This window comes from Sebastes umbrosus, chromosome 9, assembly GCF_015220745.1.
Source record: "Sebastes umbrosus isolate fSebUmb1 chromosome 9, fSebUmb1.pri, whole genome shotgun sequence".
NCBI classification, from domain to species: Eukaryota; Metazoa; Chordata; class Actinopteri; order Perciformes; family Sebastidae; genus Sebastes; species Sebastes umbrosus.
In genome coordinates this window covers 17586617-17606679 of record NC_051277.1, presented here as the reverse complement: position 1 = coordinate 17606679, position 20063 = coordinate 17586617, and the positions used below count along the sequence as shown (strand labels likewise).

General features: G+C 40.8%; 1 protein-coding gene across 3 annotated transcripts in view; it reads right to left on the bottom strand.

Moving 5' to 3' along the window:
- The window catches only part of mid2 (midline 2), a 189306-nt gene that overhangs the window by 137391 nt on the left and 31852 nt on the right, over window positions 1-20063 (bottom strand). For 2 of the 3 annotated variants that reach the window (XM_037780376.1, XM_037780379.1), the window contains exon 2: window positions 6202-6260. The exons of the other annotated variant lie outside the window; for it this stretch is intronic. The gene's annotated coding sequence lies outside the window, so the exon portion shown is untranslated. The remainder of the gene's footprint in view (window positions 1-6201; window positions 6261-20063) is intronic. 3 annotated transcript variants of the gene reach the window in all.

The following is a 20063-nucleotide window of genomic DNA, read 5'->3' as shown; positions in this document are numbered from 1 at the left end:
TCTCATATGAGAATACGGACTTGGTGTGCAAAGACCTTAAGCTGTATGTATGATGAAATGACTGTCCTTTGATTCAAGTTATTTCTCACTGTTTGAAATGAATCTCATTGGACTTTTGCCGACCTTTAAAAAGTGGATTTACAATCCAGACGTTGTCCCGGAGTAGAAAATTCCCCCTTTGATACACACATTTTTTAAATGAGTAGAAAATGGACACAAAAAAAAAATTAAATAAAGTGCTCCGAGTTATTGAGCGCGGGCCAATAATGCAGTGGCATTTCACACTTGAGATATTTTCTCATAGAGTTAGAGCAGACACCATGAAATAGCCTATAAAGGTGTTGTCAAAACACGCACTACCGACCCGCTCTAAAACCTGCACGCGGTGCTGTTAAAGTGCTGTTACGGTAACTGTAGCCACATCAAATGACAGCTCCACTTGAGGTGTTGCCAAAAATGTCTCCTGGCCTGCCCTTTTTTTTTATCTTTTCCTCCTCTTTTGTCTTCATCTCCTTTTTTCTCTCTACTCTATGAAATGCTGACCTCCTCCTATTTCCTCAACTTTCCCCCCATATCTACTCATTACCATATACATCACCTCAACCCTTTTGCTACTTTCCTGCTGATTCCCTGATTCAGTGCTTCATTATTGTCTTCACACCTCCTCCTCCATGCCTCCTCCAACTCATCCCTCGCTCCTCTTTCCCCTTTCATTCCCCCCTCTTCTTCCTCCTCCTCCTCCTCCTCCTCCTCCTCCTCATCACTCAGAGGAACAGCAGAGCTCTTCATCAAGCAGACGTCAAGCATCTGTCAGAGTCCAGGCCAGTCTCGGCGTGATTGATTTTTGGCCCACCTGCGTCTTTTCGTAATGACCAACTGTCAGTTGTTTTACTGCCCGCACTACCTCCCCTCAGTATCTCCCGTCACCGCGGCATCCAGAGGCTAAATCTCTCCGCTCAGACCTACAGTGCATTATCTAGCTTGTCTTCAGACAAGATTTATGTAGGTGTACCATAGAGCCTGCTTGTCCTCCCTCCAATCACCCAGGAGAACGCTATCACGGACGGTTATTTTAAAGAAGAAAATCGATTACATTCTGACGGCAAACACAATATCTCTTTTACGCTTAAAGTTTTCAATTATTCCCAGGCAATGGCTTCTCCGACGGAAGCTAATAAATGTCTGTTTGGGCTCGCGACCACGACGCTGTGTTTTGATTTGGTCTAGTAGCAGCTTGTAAAACAGTTTGGGAGCTGAGGCAGCAGACGATTTTGACGAGAATGAAATGGTAATTCTGGAGAACTGCCATATAATGGTGGAGCATGAGCACGACATGTTTCCTGTGTGGTGAGCCAATATTATTTCGAGTGGGGGAATCAGCACGTCCTATTGATAAGTTTGAATAGAAGGAATTTATCCCAAAACAAAATGCTATATCAAGTGAATGTCATCTCCACGTGTTATTTTCCTGAAAGAATGTTTTTCCTCCAGATCAAACTTCTCTTTCAAAGAGACAGAAATGTTTATTGTTCTGCTCTTTGATCGTTGTTTGCCATTCAACAGGTATTGCGATTCGATATTACGATTTATAGTAATTTTCTTTCCCTTTTTTTAACACTAGACCATGAAAAAAAGTTGAGTCATACACTTCTCGGGACTTTTACATTGGAAAAATATCTAAATTGATACAGTAAAAAGGTTTGATTTTCAGCATTAATGTAGTCAGAGATGTCCTGAAGTTAAATATATCAGTCATTGTCAGACACAATTTTTTCTAGCAACTCAAAAATCAAAGAATAAAGATATTTCCTTTACAATTTAGTGGTATTTTATTTTTACTTTATAAGGGACATGTAATGTTTTATACTTCTGGTGAATATAATCCAATCAACTGTATTTCCATTTATCTATTTTGTATATATAGTTCCCTTTTTTAATACCTTATTTTGAAAATCGGACGTAATCACACATGTATACTTCCGCTAACTTCGACAAGTCGGTCGATAGCTCTCCCCGTCAGTTCTGTTCTCTTTATATATCCATGGTCAGCTCCATCGGGGCTGTTTGAATGCATTAATGTCAGTATATGGGTGCTCTACAAACTACAACAATAAAAGCGGTAACTTCCTTCTACCTCCGCATAAAGCAAATATCGATTCTGGCATTAAAAAATCAATTTCAAAATCGTAAAAAAACATTGCGATACATAGGTGAATTGATTTTTTTCCCATCCCTACAAAATATGTGAGGACATCATCCTGACTTGATTGGGCGCTCAAGCCATTTAAATTTCACCTTGAGGGATACAGTTCAATGGATTTCGTCGAAGGCACAAGATGTTCTCCGACTGAACCCAGACCTCAGTGTGACTCCGAGACATCAGATGATGAAAACATGTCAGGAACACTTTCAAAAACTCCTTCATGTCCCGTGGCGACCTCCAGACTGAGTGTATAAGAGGAGCTTCAAACAGGAAGCGATGTGGAAGCCGGGGCACATCACTTCCCCCTAGCTTCACTCACCTGGATGCTGAGCTTTGTTTGATCAGCTACAGAGGCCAGGTGCAACTTCCGGATCAGGAGTACGAGGTAAACTCTCTCTCTCTCTACTTTCTCCGTTTGTCTCTAGTAATCTTCCCTTCATTATTTTGCCCTTCCTTGCTTCTCCTTCCCTTTGCCCTCTTTCTCTCCATCTGCCTGGCAGGGACAACCGAGTGCCCACGGAGAGCAGGGATGCAGCAGAAGGCATCTTTGAAAGAGAGCTCTGGCTGCAAAGCTTTCATCTCGTGCTGTACCTGGCCAAGGCAGGCTGCGGGGTAGCTCGGCTGTCGGGAGGAGGGAGGAGGGATGAGACAAGCGGAGAGGAAGGGAAATGAAATGAAAATGAGCGGGAAACAGAAAAGGGCCTTGCCTCTCTAGTATTAATAATCTATTTATGCTTTTGCCAGGCTCAAAAAAGAGCGAGTAAATGAAGATGAGTGAGAAACAGACATCAGAGGGAAATAGATGCAGAGCAGAGGAGGGGGAAGCAGAAGTGGAGCAGAAAGATGAGAGAATTAGAGGCCCTTGTGGCTCATAGAGGAGAGCCAATTTACAAAAGGTCCTTCTAATGCAGCTACTTGGGACTCCCTCCTGCTTTCAACCAAAATATGTCCAAGATGGAATCAGTCAATCATCGAAAGAGCTGTTTAAAAGTGGCATTCCTCCTGTATTGCCCAGTAAGCGTAGAGGAAAAACACGGGGAAAAGAGATTGGGTTGACACGCTACAAACATCCTAGCCTGGCATGGTTTTGAAAGGGCTGTAAACACGATGCTAAAGCATGGGAGTGCACTGAAAGGACTGCTGTTCATTCAAAGCCTACACTCCATGCAACATCACAAATTTGGCAGCATCACTCTGTGCATTATCCCAGCAAGCCACTGCTTGGCCTATTGCATCTGCTGCAGAGTGCGCCTCCTTGACAGGCACAGACTGGGCACTCAGAGAGTGTGCGATGTGTCTCGACAGGAGGTGGGAAGAAAGTTAATGTATGTGTGCGTGTATTTCTGAGCCGCTATGTGTGTAAAATCCTTCAGAAACCAGGCGGCATGCTTCTTTCGGTGAGGCACATAATAACTCAAAAGCCTCCCATTGACAGCAGCTGTCTATAGCCGTGAAGGACTGTGGGTTTGACTAATGGATTCTCTCATAGCTGTTTACCTGTGTAGGTTCTGCATGAGGAAATCAGGGAGGGATGATGCAAGGCACTGAAGGCAGGTCTGTCCTTAGTCCTAAATGCCACGTCTGGGAACACAGACGAGGATCATTACCGAGTCAGACCGTGTTGTTAAGGCTGACAAAATGTTGTTTACCTCAGACATGACCGGCCCTCTCAATTGTCTGTATCGCACAACAGAAAATGGAAATTAATCTCGTTATGTCTGCTGGTATTTAAAGTGTAATCTGTTCTTGAGAGGCCATCATTGAAATCAAACTTGCCAATAGGCCAAAGCCTGGCTCCAATGACTTTTAAATGACCCTCAATCTAGCCTTTTTTATACTCTTTTTCTCCGTCTGTCCCTCCTCCCCTTTGAATCAAAGACAACCTTGGTCAAGTTCATATTACATGTAAATGCTTCACATCAAAGACAAACAGTGTAACCATGGGAACTAAGCCCCCTAGTTCATAAGAAAAATAGATTGTTCTTTTGTCTGTAGTCCTCCAATAAGCCTTACAAGCACCACTAAACCACTAAACCACTAAATAGAAAGGATATCACTGAGAATCGATGTTGCATGACTTAACTTATATCTATTACGGGATCCTCTCCGATGTGATAAGACAAAACACCCCTACCACTTGGAAAGCTATAAAGCGGCATCATCCTAATAAAGTTATTAAAGATGGTTTAACATTTTTTTGCAAAAATAAATATATATACTGTATATATATATACCATAGACAGTATATAAGAAGCAGACATAGTCACCATGACATCACCCATTGGTTTGTGGACTGCAATTTCGAAGCCTTGAGTTCAGCATTTTGGCCGTCGCTGTCTTGTTTTTTTGCAACCAGAAGTGACACGAAAGGGTGGAGCTAAGTACAACCAAACTTTTTAGGCAACCAAAAAGGTTATAATTAACTTTCATGAACTAAAAACACACTGTGAAAGGGTTCAAGTTTTTGACGAAAACATGGACAACTACCAGACCGGACAACGCCGTGTTAGCGACCTGTCAATCACAAAGTAGCCCCGCCCTAAAGCATACCCTGCTTTATGGTTTATTTTACTCTGAATAGAGTAAACCATAATTTACTAAATGAACATCATGTTGTATTGAAGAAGACTTGAAACTAGAGATTGAGACCATAAACTCATGTTTACAATGTTTATTGAGGTAAAAAATCAAGTGAGAAGTAGACTCATTTTCTCATAGACTTCGATACAATCAGACTTCTTTTTGCAACCAGAGGAGTCGCCCCCTGCTGGCTATTAGAAAGAATGCAAGTTTAAGGCACTTCTGCATTGGCTTCACATTTAAGACCCCAGAGTTGCCCACTTGTCCAAGTGGATGCTTGTGCCAGTAGTAGGTGTTCCTGAGGATATTGCTTTAACGGGAATGGGACAGACGTAAGGTCACACCTTGACCTTTGCCCTCCAAAATCTAATCAGTTCATCCTTAAGTTGAAGTGGACATTTGTGCTAAATTTGAAGAAATTCCCTCCAGGCATTCCTGAGATCCCCAAAATAAAAAAAAATTAAAAAAATCTATACAATCAGACAGTAAACAGCACAAATGAAAATTCTAGCTACCAGGGCTATACTAACAGCGCAATCCATTTCAAGCCGTATTCTTTACCATCACAAAAGCGTAAATAACTTCAACAATAGTTTACGTGAGAGAACTGCACACCCACTCAACCTGTGTGTAATAAAGTGAAAAGGCTTCTTCCACACAAACACAGACAGCCTCGAGAGCGTGGTACTCATCCTCTGCTGGAGGAGGTTACGCGCTGTAAGCTCTTGTCAGGAGGATATGCACCGGGAAAAGCCAGTCGAGCGGTCTTAAAAGACAAGAGGCTGAGGAGGGGGAGCAGACGAGGCCCCGGACTCCAGCTATACAGTCCAACAAGTGCATTATGTTTCCACTCGACGGGGGGGCCGGGACGGCTGCCAGGCTCCATGCGAGGCAAGGTGGCAGCTTAACAAAGCAAACCATTTTAGACATGAATGAATGTATCCGCTACTAATCCAGTCATTTAAGTCCGTGTGGCTCACAGCAGGTTTTTGGTGCATTACATGTACTTTAAACATTGTGCTTTTGAGTCCTAATCATGGCCTTGGTCATATCCTCCCTTCCTCTACCTCAACTCACCCCACTGTTTTCTCATCATTTATACTTCAAATATGATGTAAAAAGAGGAGCTGAAAAGAGCATTTATAGTGTTGTTATGGAAACGAAAAGTGTGCCCTCTCATAGATGGTCAAAATTAAGTTGAGGCAGCGCTTCTTCAACACATAAAATAGAAGAGCGAGCTTGGGCATGAATTAATAAATAGCTATTGGTCCACAGGCTCCTACCACTTGGCAGGAATGGTGGAGAGGTGCTGACAGAGATGCGAGTTGGGGTTGGAGAGGGAGAATCATGGGGAAGGATCCTGCAGAGTGGAGTTAAAAATAGAGCATGAAGTGGAGGAGGAGGAGGAGGGGACGTACCTGTGGGCTCGGAGGCAGCCTAGTTAGCAACGAGCAGCACCACTGTGGACGACGCTGGGCTGGAGAGAGAGACAGAGAGAGAGAGAGAGAGAGAGAGGATGGAGACGAATGAGAGGATGAAAAAGGATGAGGACAGAGTGAGGTGAAAACCAGTCGACAGATAATGAGCGTAGAAGGGAGAGAAGGGGGAAGGGGGTTGGGAGGAGGATAATGAGAAAACAAGTCAGATTAGCATGAAACCCCGTGTTTGAGTCTAAAACTGACAATTACTTCACAGTAGGCTGCGGATGGCAGCAATGACTAGCAATAGTCCGCGACAGATGCACATGCTGAACTTACAAATGTCTCCTAAACACACACACACACACACTGGGTGTCATATTGTAGGTGCTAGATGTGGGGATTCCATGAATAATCCTTCCAGCTAAACCTATTTAGAGACAATACAGTCATATCCAGTATTGTCATTTGATGTTGCCTACTATCTAACAGTCATTCATAAATAAGTTCCAGTTACAACCTATCACTTCTTTGTCTAAACATGTTTTTCATTTGTAGTCTTTTAGTATTAATATATATTTTAACACCATGTTTTACTGAGGCTTTTTATGTGTTCACTTAACAGTCTACTTTGATTGTTAATCCAGGCTCTGGCCACATTGACTCAGCAGTAAAAACGCTGCATATGTATCTTTAGACATGGTAACCATAGATTACACTTCTGGATTCGACACAACTACCAGTTAAAAAAAGACAGAAATCAACAGTTCATCTAAACAAACAATTTAGCAATCAGCTAAAAGCGTGTCGAAGAACTACGGTGGCCTTAAGGTAACGTAAAAATGCGAAAGGCTCTCTCTAGAGCCAATGGTTTGGTTTGTCCGTTCTGGGCTATAAACATGGAGGAGTAACGCTCCCTATGTAGATATGAAGGGCTCATTCTAGGAAAACACAATGATTCTTAGTTTTAGGTGATTATACACTTATTAAAACATAGTTATGAATATTATATTTATGTTAATAGATCCCCAGAAATGTTACAAACTTAACCTTTAAGACAAGAGCGACAAAAGAATCCTTCAAAACACCTTCCATTTCCAAAAATCCAAAAGGAAATCATTACACACATCGACACACATTCAAAACGACAAGCTAAAAACCAATGTATTACAGCCCTGAAAAGATCTGATCACCACCTCTGGCATGTTACACATCATTCAACGCCTCAGATTTTATACTAGAAATAACAGGAATTCAAGTGAGATGTGGCCTCAGAGGCCAAACGGAGGGAGTCAACAGAAAGAAGACCCACCATGGACAATCACTGCATTGTTTAGTCGAGGGTCAACCAGGTGCAATGTTACATTTTTTGTCAGTGAGAAATAATCGGAGAAAACAGAACACATAGCCCATCATTTGGGCCCTAATAAGCTATTGTTCCCCACCGGTCCAGGAGGGATTCCTTGGCAAGAGAAGCGAGCAGCTGTGTTGAAAATAGCTCCAGATTGTAAAGCTTCATACCTGGATACTGAGGATTTTTTTAGCATTCAGTAAACACTAAGAAACATGTTGCTATGCTTGAGCTTTTTGAAGCTTCTGCATATCATATATTTGGTTGATACCTGTGGAATGTTATACATGAAAACACACAAAGGAAACATGATAACATTTGTGTGATCACTTAACTGACATTTTCCAATTAGGTTTATTTGCTGCACTCTGAATAATGAATTGTGTTTCTAAATCACTCTGAAAGCATTCATTAATTTTCAATACAGCTCATTATTTAGCATAATTCACATGAGGTGTGTTTACAAAACCGTGGTTAATTATGAACGACGCGGCTGCGCGCTGCCAATCTCTCCCCCTGTCGTCCACCATCATTGTCTCTTAGTCACTGATGCGCATCAATGTGCCACATTTCACCATAATGATTGCCTAATAAGAGACAATAAGAGGACAACAGGCCTGTCAATGGATGACAAAGTGGTTCAACGAGTTTTCACCCCCTCTGAATGCCAAGTAAGTCAGTAGTCTCTTTATCACAAACAAAAGAGGTGAATAGAAAGAGAAGCAAAACCTTTTAATTCTGACAAATAATTTCAAATATACAGTATGTAACGTATGAAAAATGATTTTTTTTAATTGTTAAAGGGAGTCTATCTATTGTAAAATTATTCAAACTGTACACAGTTTATGACTTTTCTTTAAAATGTTTATTAATGTTGTTTGCAGAGTCCTACACTTCAGATTAACATCATTCTGATAAATAGCTATTGTTGGCACTGCACTCATTTCCACTTGCTCTGGGTGTTAGTGCCAGTTTATGTCTGATATTTAAATGTAAATGTGAGATCAGTGTCTATACTAGCACACAACCATCTGCTACTGCTACATAATGAGAGTTGAGAATGGTTTATTTGAGTGGTCATATCAATTAGCAGTTATAAACACAAAATGCCAGTAATGCACAAGAGATCTTACAGCCTTGCACAAATGATGACATGGATTAGAAGAATACAATATGCGTTTCTACCCTGCAGACAGTTTCAGTATGCAGAACTTGGTGACAGCATACAGTCTAGTTTTTGTTTTGTCTTCAAGAATTATGACTGATTTACTTTTAATAGGGCTGTCAAAGTTTATGGGATAATAGCAAATAGCGCAAATTTGTTTTATCGCCACTTGGTTGTAGCAGGTCTTAAAGCTAAAGTGAAGATACTCGCAGCATAGTTAACTAGAAAACCTAAGAAATCCATTGGTACCAACCATGTCATACTGGCTTCTCGCGAAGGAGGCTAAAATACGCTCCAAACTTTTTGGTGAGGAAAACTGTCATGGCCATTTTCAAAGGGGTCCCTTGACCTCTGACCTCAAGATATGTGAATGAAAATGTGTTTTATGGGTACCCACGAGTCTCCCCTTTACAGACATGCCCACTTTATGATAATCACATGCAGTTTTGGGCAAGTCATAGTCAAGTCAGCACACTGACACACTGACGGCTGTTGTTACCTGTTGGGCTGCAGTTTGCCATGTTATGATTTGAGCAAATTTTTTTTATGCTTAATGTAGTAACTGTGAGGGTTTCTGGACAATATTTGTCATGATTTTGTGTTGTTTATTGATTTCCAATCATAGACATATATATATATACATCTGCATAAACCAAGCATATTTGCCCACTCCCATGCTGATAAGAGTATTCAATATTTGACAAATCTCCCTTTAAGGTACATTTCAAATAGACAATCAAATTTGTAATTAATTTGAGATTCATCGCGATTATTCACAATCATGTGATTAATCGCAATTAAATATTTTAATTTCAATCGATTGACAGCCCAAACTTTTGATAATTAAAATACAAATTTGACTTCACTGTTCACTGTAATCTCTAATAAAAAATCCATAAAATGGTCTGATGTCAAAATAAAGCCCCGATGTCGAGTGACATTGAGAGTTCAAGTTTAAAAAATCCCAACACTTGACACTCTTATAAAACAGATTCTGGCAATGGATTTCCAGGCGCATTGTTTTGTTTAGTGATGCATTTTTTATTTTCCCTAGCCTAGACGATCGAAGACAATGTGATGTTTTGCTACTGTATATCAGACTTTGTCAGTGGAATAGTTTTCGACAAAAACTCAACAGTAAAACTAAAGTTTCAGGGCTTTGAAGAGGAGCCAATTTGCACCTTTTCTGATGTGAGGAAACCCCATCATCACCTCTCTCAACAGACCAATCACAAGATATATCTTAGTCGCAGGAACGCCGGTGATAACTGACAAGTCTGAATGTTATATTTAGACCCATCAACACGTCCACAAACCCATCATTGATGAAAGTGACAGGATCACAGTCATTCTCTAGGAGCTGTAGAAACTTACTAACTAGAACAGATGGTTCAAGAAGTGAGTTAAAAAAACATATAAGCATGTTTTCACCAACATTTACCAATTTGATCAAAGATCGCCATCACTGCAATGTCAGACCTGGACTCAGGTTAAATGGGTTGATTCTGCGACAGGATAAAAAATATTTATGAGAAACCCTCTCTACAATCTATATGGTAATTTATATCATTGCAAAGTTACTCCTGGAATGCATTACTGATTGATGTCTTCCATCCATCCATCCATTTTCCACCGTTTATCTGGGGCAGGGTCGCCATGGCAGCGGGCTAAGCAAGGTAGTACAGACGTCTTCCAGCTCCTCAAGCCAGATGAGATATATAACACCTCCAGCTTGTTCTGGGTCCACCCCAGGGTCCTCTATTAGGTGGACGTGCAAGGAAAACCTCCAAAGGGCGCCCATGAGGCATCCTGATCACAGACCCAAACAACCTCAACTGGCACATGGCTGCAAACTGTCCCAGAGCATGCCGGAAGTCACGGTCTGATAAACAACAACAGAATCACATCATCTGCAAAAAAACAGGGAGGTGATTCTGATGTCCCCAAACCGGACACTCTGCGCTTTGATATCTTGTGCATGAAGACCACAAAGAGAACCGGTGACGAGGGACAACCTTGGTGAAGCTCAACACCTACTGACTTCTTGCCAAGAATACAGACACATGCTCTCACACCAGTTATATCAGGGGTATGGGAAAATAACGATACAAATGAGTATCGCAAGTTTCTGTTTTATGATACTGTATCAATTCTCCAAAACTGTATTTAATTAAACTCTTAAAAATACGGACCTGGCCGCTATTCGATCTTTCAGGCTCAGTTTTAAAGAGTGAAGAGTGAAGGTACTGACATCATGTGAAACTAGCAAACCTAAGGAATCCATTAGTACCAACCATGTCATACTAACTTGTCGCAAAGAAGGCTAAATAACGCTACAAATTTACACTAAATTTGGGGAGGAAAAACTGGCATGACATCTCCCCTCAACATAGAAACTAGAAAACCTAAGGAATCCATTGGTACCAACCATGTCATACTCCAAATGTACGTTAAATGAATGAAAATGGGTTGTATGGGTACCCACGAGTCTCCTCTTTACAGACATGCCCACTTTATGATAATCACATGCAGTTTGGGGCAAGCATATTTTGTATGCTAAATGCAGTACCTGTGAGGGTTTCTGGAAAAGATTTGTCTTTTTTTTTGTAGTTAATTGTTTTCCAATAATAATTATATACATACATTTGCATAAAGAAAACACATTTTCCCACTCCCATGTTAATAACAGTATTAAATACTTGACCAATCTCTCTTTAAGGTACATTTTGAACAGATAAAAAATGCGTGATTAATTTGCAGTTAATCGATTGACAGCCCTAATCGCAGTATATTGAATCATTAACCCTGTATCATGATACATATCGTATTGTCAGATTCTTGCCAATACACAGCCCTAAGTTATGTAAGGATCAAATGGCTCGCAATGCACCGGAGCCCCATACTCCTGTTGCACCCCCACAAAACATGCAGACGGGATGGGTTGGTGACACAATGTAAAAGGTGGATGTACCCTTAAATCCTTACAATGTTTTACAAAAGGAAACTCTGAGTGGAACATTTGGATCCTCTGAATGGAAACAGGTGTGGCAGTGAAAACCAGGGGTCAGCACATTCATACATTAATAGGGCTGGTGATGCCAAAGAGCTCTCTCTGACTTAATAGGAAAATACTGCGTAGAACTTGGAAACAGGTTTGTCATCAACCTGTGAACAGCACAACAACAAGGCTATCTCACTCGATCACCTCCATTTGCTTTTCTCCCCCTCTTTCACATTAGTTTTAAGCTGCTACAAAAATTATGTTTCCAGCCCACAATATTCTCTTCCTGTGGGAGGCAGAAAAGGAAGCTAATCAAGAGGACACCCAGAGAAAAATATCCAACCTGTGAATATAAATAACGCAGATATTCTGTCCCTCCCTCGCAGGTCCTAAACAAGAGACAGACAGTGATTTCACTTTGATGAGAGTACCTTGTTAGAATCACAGTTCGGCTTGTTGGTATATTTTGCTTCTGTCACTTTCCCTGCTGAGAAAAACCTCACAGACAAAAGTGGATGAATGGGATAATTGGGAGTGTAGCATGAGACAAAAAGTGCAGGCATTCATGTGGTTTAAAGCTCAGATGTAATAATTGAGCCGATAAAAATAACGCGCCTTTTTCTTCATCTTGTTTTGCTGTCATTTGCCCAAAACTTCACTCGCAGTCTGCCAGAGGCACTGCTTCAAAAGTAAAACTCTAAATTGGTGTCAGAAAATTGATGCTTTTTCCACTTTAGCCAGTGATTATTGTGAAAAATAAAGCTAACCTTGTGTGAGCAACATGTGTTGAGCAGCAACAAGCCTTTGATGTGATAAAAGGCCTCTCTGACCACAATCTGGTCTGGCAAACAGATAAGACATTACCATAAAATTTCAAGAGCCTGTTTGTGAATGAGGTCTCTCTGATACTGTGTGCATGTAAACATTTTTATCAAGTCAAGTCAGGTTTATTTATAGATTCCATCGTGAAAGTAACAGACTAAGCACAGAGACAAGTCAACAAACACTTTATAGCCCTGATTTTGTGATATATATATTTATTTGAAAAGTCAGCTGAGCATTCTTGTTCTCCTCAAATCCTCAAAACCACATGTTTCTGCTGGTGGCCACCGGGATCTGCCCAGTAAAACCACACTCTTCTACTGGTAGCTACTCAGCAGCAGCACAAATTGCACAAATGCACCTTGACATTAGCTGTCCTTCACTTTTCCAAACCACATTCTTCTAGCTGCTGTAGGGGCTGACCACTTTCTGGTCACAACCCCACTTAATACTTGACAAATACCATTAAATATTCCAACAAACATCCAATCTGTCTTGATCAAATTAAGTGGCTTGCTTTTCTAGGCCATCCCAAATCAACTATTAATATGCCAAAAGAGAGTATCACGCAGATAAATGTCAGTGGTGCAATGTACACAGGCTAATGAGTTTTGAACACCGCTGACACAGTCTGGCTCAAATGAAACACAAAGGACAAGAGTGATGACTAGTTCACTATATTCAATTATCCGGCCTGAACCGAGGCTGCTGCTGTGCTCAGTCAACTCAACCTTCGGTGTGGCATCTTGCATTTTTCAGAGAGGATAAATTAACTGTCAAGGCTTTGATGGATCAGACCACAAACTTAACATATGGTTGATATCAGATAATAATGCTGCTGTTACACAAATCACAAGAAACCAATTTGCTGCATCTTTGTTTTGGATGACACAAGGTCAAAAGCTAGAAATAGCTTTGGTGGTAACTTTTTGGGAACTGTTTGAGTCTCAGGGTGAGTGTTTTATGAGAAAGGGCGTTGGTTGCCTCTTCCAGAATTAGCTCAGCATACACACACACATGTCTGTGCTCATTATCAGCTACACCACAACACACAGGAGCCACTTTGTATCGCCTGGGAAACTCACACATCCTCACCACCGTTTCCTGGCATGACCTCAGTCACAGCAGAATACAAACATTGTACGTCAACCGTCAGTATTTTTCCCCAGCGTGAGAAAAGTAGTAACAGGTCTGTTTTTTTTAGAGGGTGGGTCATGCGTCATCAATGTGTCAGTTACACTGCGCATGTGTTATACCCTGTGGTCTTCATGCTCAGGCTGATAGGAATCCTTAAAAAATTCCTGAATCCAGATCATGATCCGGATCGCCACGGAAATCTAATGGATTGTTCATTGTGCTACACCCCACCCCTCCTTCATTCAAATCCATTGCAAACCTTTGGAGTAATCCTGCTAACAGACAGACAAACAAACCAAAGCCGGTGAAAACATTACTTCCTTGGCCCAAGGCCTTTGGCCTTGGCAGAGGTAATTACAGACTATATCAGTCTATATGTTATATTTACAGATGGCAGGTGGAATATTTTTCTGCTGGCATGAGTAGATTATTACTGACATTAGGTGGGTCTCAATTTAATCACAAAAATTAAAGGTGCTAAATTTAGAGCATCTATCTATTGCTTCCGCACGGCTCTCAACATGGTGCCAGCTGAGCTGGGAGCTCGCAGCTCATGGTGCTAATAGCGCTAACAGTGAAAAGAATGGCAACAGTACTGACAGAGACAACAGTGTTTACCTAAGTTGGAAACGGTGGGCGGGTGGTGCTACTGCAACGATATCAGCAAGGTGTGTAAGAAAATATTGAAAAAATTAAATATTACATATATTGTATTGTGATACTGTATTGATTCTCAAAAACACTATTGATTTTTAATTAATAGTTAACATGCAATGATTAACTCGTTGACAGAGAGATGTGCCCTCTCAGTGTAAGCACCCTCTCAAAGTAATGCTATGATTTGGGATTTTACAGGGACTATGATAAATGCAAATGCACATCCCACTGTTCTGATTGCATAAAAAAAGTAAACTTTTTTTACTCAAATTTTATGCATATGGTGGTGTGCTCTTTATACTATGACAGTTTTCCGAAAATTAAATAAAACAAATTGCAATATATCCCCTTGCTTACAGTATCGCAATGTATCGCAATATATAGAATTGTAACCCCTGTATCATGATACATATCGTATAGCCAGATTCTTGCCAATATACAGCCCACTAGCCAGTGGGGCACGCTCACATGCACGAACATGCACTAAAAAGCATGCACGGCCGGCCTGACTATGTCAACAAAGCAAGGAGAAGCTCGGATTACAACACACACGGCAGCAGAGTGACTTCATTCTCTGCTCAGGTAGACATTACTCCTCGATATCTTTACATAACAAATAGTTGTTTGCTGCTATATCAATGCTGGATATCAAATAGAGAACCGTTAATGTTGATTTTGGAGAGAAAATGCTTAAATGCAAGTACAAGACATTCCCTCCTGTCTTGACACCAACAATGCTCTCTCATACACGTTAACATGAGCAGTGGTGACCGAATTCATGGGCCTATATTAAAGTGATGCAATACTGCAAAATCGGATTGTTGTGTCGTTCACACTGATGAATTACCTTTACAGACTGAGTTACAAGCCTCCAGAGGCTTATTTTCTTTGGAACCAAAAAGAAGATTGTGAGAGAAGTTATTCATATGTGTCTGGGCATGCATGAAAAAAAGATCTGTCTTAGAGTTGATGTGGTCAGCGTCTCCTCCTGTGCATTTTTTGAAAATATGGCAGCGTACGTGTGAGTGAGCTGCGGTCGCACGCGGCTCTTCAGATTAACATTTTGCGAATTACGAGTTTAGCATTGTGAAATTAATGAGAGGGACTCAGTGATTTAATGAACTTGGACTGTGGCGTGCACTTGTGGCTCATAACCAAGCTTCTCTGTAATGGGGTGCCAGCTCCGTCCGGGTCTCAGTCCCTATGTAGACTGTTCAATAAGGCCGAACCTCTCACCTTAATGACTGTCGACTTTTTTTCCTCAGTCGGATGCACTTTTAATTATCAGCTCCGAGGTTCTCCGTAGCATCTGTACTCAGAGGATCGGGCTCGCCTTTTAACTAAGAACCTCCAACTTTACAGAGTTGGCTCAAAGTCAGGCTCAAAATCTGTTAGCATTGCTGAATTCAGACACAGAGCAGCAGCACTGCAGTAACCTTTTCATGGTGGTGTCGTCTTTAGCCTGGCGTCGACACTAATAACATGCACAGCTGCTGAGCTGGTCTGATGAGCAGCAGAGTGCCCTGACAAAGCAAACAACTATGACATATGACAAGTAAGGACAGCTTTCATCTAAATTTGTGGAGAATTATTCCCATTTTAGGCTTCGGTACACACATTATTAATACGGATGAGAAAATTCTCTCCCATATTTATTATTCTGTCTTGGAGCAGTATGACCTTGAGGAGTCATTTGGGAGAGCAGCTTTAATGCTGAATTGACTCTAAGAATAATAAATAATTTCAGCATCAGCCTGTACGCTCAGCCTTTCTGCACCACAGATTCTCCTACTGTCCTACTACATCTTTTCCAACAATGAGATAATAATACATGTGACAGATCTTATCAGAATCTGATGCGTCAGTCATGTGCAGTTGGAACAAACAGCAGCCTAATCAGGCAGCATCAACAGGGCTGTTTTTAACCCGCCGCAGAATGTGCATTATTCTGCCTATTTCTGTGGTTAACCCAAACACACAGCAACAATGGCTTTCTACCAAGCAGCTGTTCCTCTCTCCCTGCTGGAACTCTCACAGGGGCGTCATTATTGCAGAGCATATTTTCCATCAGCTTTTGAATTAAGCGTCAGTGCTTCTCTAATGAGTCTAATTTCACCAGTCATACCATGTGAATTCATATTCTTTAAGAATATCATATTAACATAGATTGTGATGTTTCTTTTTGTAGCGATAACTATTCAATGTATATGTTGTTGCTGTAAACAATTTTACATTGTTTGTGGTGGGTTCCACCATTCCTGTGCAACATTCAAGTAGACGTCAGAAATGCAAAAAAATGCGTAGTTAACAAGACAATTTCTGTGCCAATAGCTAGTTGCTAACAATTAGTCATGGTTGTACCTGGTGGCAGATTATCTTATAAGACTATCATAACTACCCTACTCTTGATTTGGTGAAGTAAATTCAGCATCTCATTTCCACTGTGGTTTGATCTATCAAGCCTGTAAATTGTCTTTTTAAAAGACATAAGAAAGTACATTCACAACATATCCTAATACAACAGTTTGTATGATATCTTATGAAAAGTTATTCCTCGTTTTTCATGCGCTCTCCCACGATTGTCCAACAACATGTGTCAATTTCTGCATGTTACATGCATACGATCTTTTCTAAATAAACTTCTGTCTTCACAGGAAACAGCTTGGTTAGGTTTAGGAAAATATTGTGTTTTGGGTTGAAATAACTACAGAAGTGGCATTACTTAAGTTCGGTAGTTACGTGACAAATAAATCAACTTTGGTTTTTGGTTTCATGCAGGACATGAACAGCCGTCTCCTGGGTGAAAGTCTGGCATTTCCCTGTACGGCGATTCACAATCACGTGGAATAAATACAAATTGATTTTGTGGGATATTTACAAATTACAGTTTATTGCATTTTGTAGGTATAGCTACAAACGGTGCATGAGAACAGCCCGACTCTTTTAACAATCTGGAAGCTATAAGACACTTTTTGTCAGTGGCCTGAAAATTCTCATTATTTCATTCATTCAATTAGTCTTTACTCTTATAACCACTATGGTTTTTAGCCATACTCATGACTCCAAGCCCAGTATTTCATTCTGTTTCCAAAGCCAGTGCAATCGCTTCTGGTGGTTGTGGAGAGAACATAATCTCCCAGAGCGATTGCACTCCCCAAAAAATGGCATTTTATGTTTCTGTTGCATATTGGCAAAACAAATCTCAGAAAATGAATGTTCACTCTCTCTTACCAAACTAAACTTTAATAATTGGGTCAGTGTCATTCTGGAAATACAGAGACACTGAACAGCATGGTAAAACTGGCAGCGCAACAAGTGCAGATAATCTTGCTGGATCAGCCGATGTTTTATTTAGCAGGTAGCCCAGCTGGATCGGCATCTTTGAGCCACTGGCTGTTCTTCCTCTACCGCTGTGTCGGATAATCACTAAGACGGAGCTCAGCTAGTCAGATACCACTCAGAGCTGAGCAACGGCCTTGTTAGTACCTTTCAAACTGAATCTTTCTTAAAAGAAAGGCCACCGGCTCGTCTCCCAACTGCTGGATTATCTTTTGAATGAAACAATGTTCAATGAAGTTCAACAAAAGTGTTAATGCACCTTACAATCAGGTTTCACAGAAATCTAGTTACCACAAGTCACCATATCGGCCAAAACATAACATTCAGAAACAAAGCCTTTACAATGCAATATTAACTTCATGTAAATGTAGTGTGGAATGATTAATTGTTTATTTCCTCAGTAGGGAAGCAAACAGCTCTAGTGAACAGTGTCTCATCACAGATGAAAGCATAGCCTGAATGCAACATGCTAACACTGGCTCGACCCTATTACATTATTAATAAGCTTCTTATTTGTAAAGAACATCTAAGACTAATGGCCTTCCCCTTTTTTTGATGTGCAAACTAGACTTTGTGCAGCAAAATAAATCACCCGTTTCTCATCTTTGGAAAAAGTCCAATGTGTGAATGTGCTATTGAGAAAATAGCACAGGGCTAGACTTTAAAAAGGAAAGAAGGGAGAGAACACATGGATTAGTGATCCATCATCACACTGAGTCATATTTGGGCCAAGATGACGTCTGGGATGGACAGATGTCTAACATTAGTGAGAGAGATGGAAGAGTAGGCATAAGAGGATGGAAAATGTGCTCAAAAGGAACAGTGAGAGAAAAAGTGGAACTTGACAGACAGTAAAAGAAACCTATTTAAACAGCACATACGAGCCGACATCAAACACACCACCAGGAGGAGAAGGTTGCTGAGTGGGAGTCATCTCATTCCTTCTGCAGTGCTTCCTGCTCCTGTTTTTTGCTCTGTTCTCGCTCTACTGTCTTCCTCTGCGCCATCTAAATATTTTATATGTAGCCTGATGTTGTGTTAGGGATGTGTTCCACTCTTTGATCAGACAGACTGTCATTGATTTGTTGCCGGAGCAGAGTAAGGCATTGACTCTTTCATCACATAGGAAGAGGCGATGAAGACGGCCTCACTGAACAAAGGCAAATCAATAAATAATGCATCATCGGCTTGTCTTCAGCTGTTTTATATCAATCATTAAAAGGCTCAATGCAGTCCCACCAATACACTACATACTGTTGCCAACAGTTAAACGGATACCTCTCTGATTTGTGTCTACATGCTTGTACTACGTATCCTCATACAACGGTTAGTCATTCCTCATTTTTCGTGCAATTGTTCAGCACCACGTGACGCACATATCAATTTCTGCACCAGTCTTTTCAAAATTGCTTCCGTCTTCACGGGAAACAACTTGGTTAAGTTTAGGCAACAAGACTACTTAGTTAGATTTAGGCAACAAAACTATTTTGTTAGATTTAGGCAACAAACCTACTTAGTTAGGTTTAGGAAAAGATCGACTTGGTTAGGTTTAGGCAACAAAACTACTTAGTTAGGTTTAGAAAAATATTGTGGTTTGGGTTAAAATAACTCTGGAAGAGGAATAAGTACGGAAGTTAGGTGACAAACAAATCAACGTTGACTTCTGGTTTCACACAGGGTACGAACAGCAGTCTCCTGGGTGAGAGTCCGGTGTTTTCTTACCCACCCATCCACCCTGACCTCCCTTGCCGCTCTTCATATTTCCACGTTCACGATTACGTGGATTACATAAGAACTGATTTCGTAGGATATATATGAATTACAGTGTATTACTTTTCTTAGGTATAGCTACGAACGGTGTATGAGAACAGCCTGGCTAGTGTAACTGGTGCTCCAGCCTCAAACCAACTTGAAAGTCATGTTGCTGTAAATAGCTTCTTGTATGTTTCTTGTAAGATGTTTACTGTATATTTACTGTAAAGCAATACCAAATACATATTGCTTTTACAGTTAAGTTCAACGCCCTACATTGTGCATCTTGAAAGTGCTCATTGGAAGTGATAAAAATCAAATAGAAAGTGCAGCAGTAATTACAGAAGGACCGTTTTCTGAGTCAGAGAAGATGAGCTGTATACTACTAAATCATATCAGCTCTTGTTGCATTACTGAGCCAAAACCCACTGTCGCTCTGCCTTTGATGTTCAAACTACGCTCCTGCACAGCCAGGGAAGAAAAAAAGTGTTCTAAAAACGGGGCCTAAAATCTGGGAGTGAGAGGAAATGTTGCCATAATCCTATGGGTAATCGTTTACATTTGATCACCACGCATGAATATGAATGCTGTTCTGCATGTCCTTGAAAAATTCCCCCAATTTACAGTCACTCGCTCGG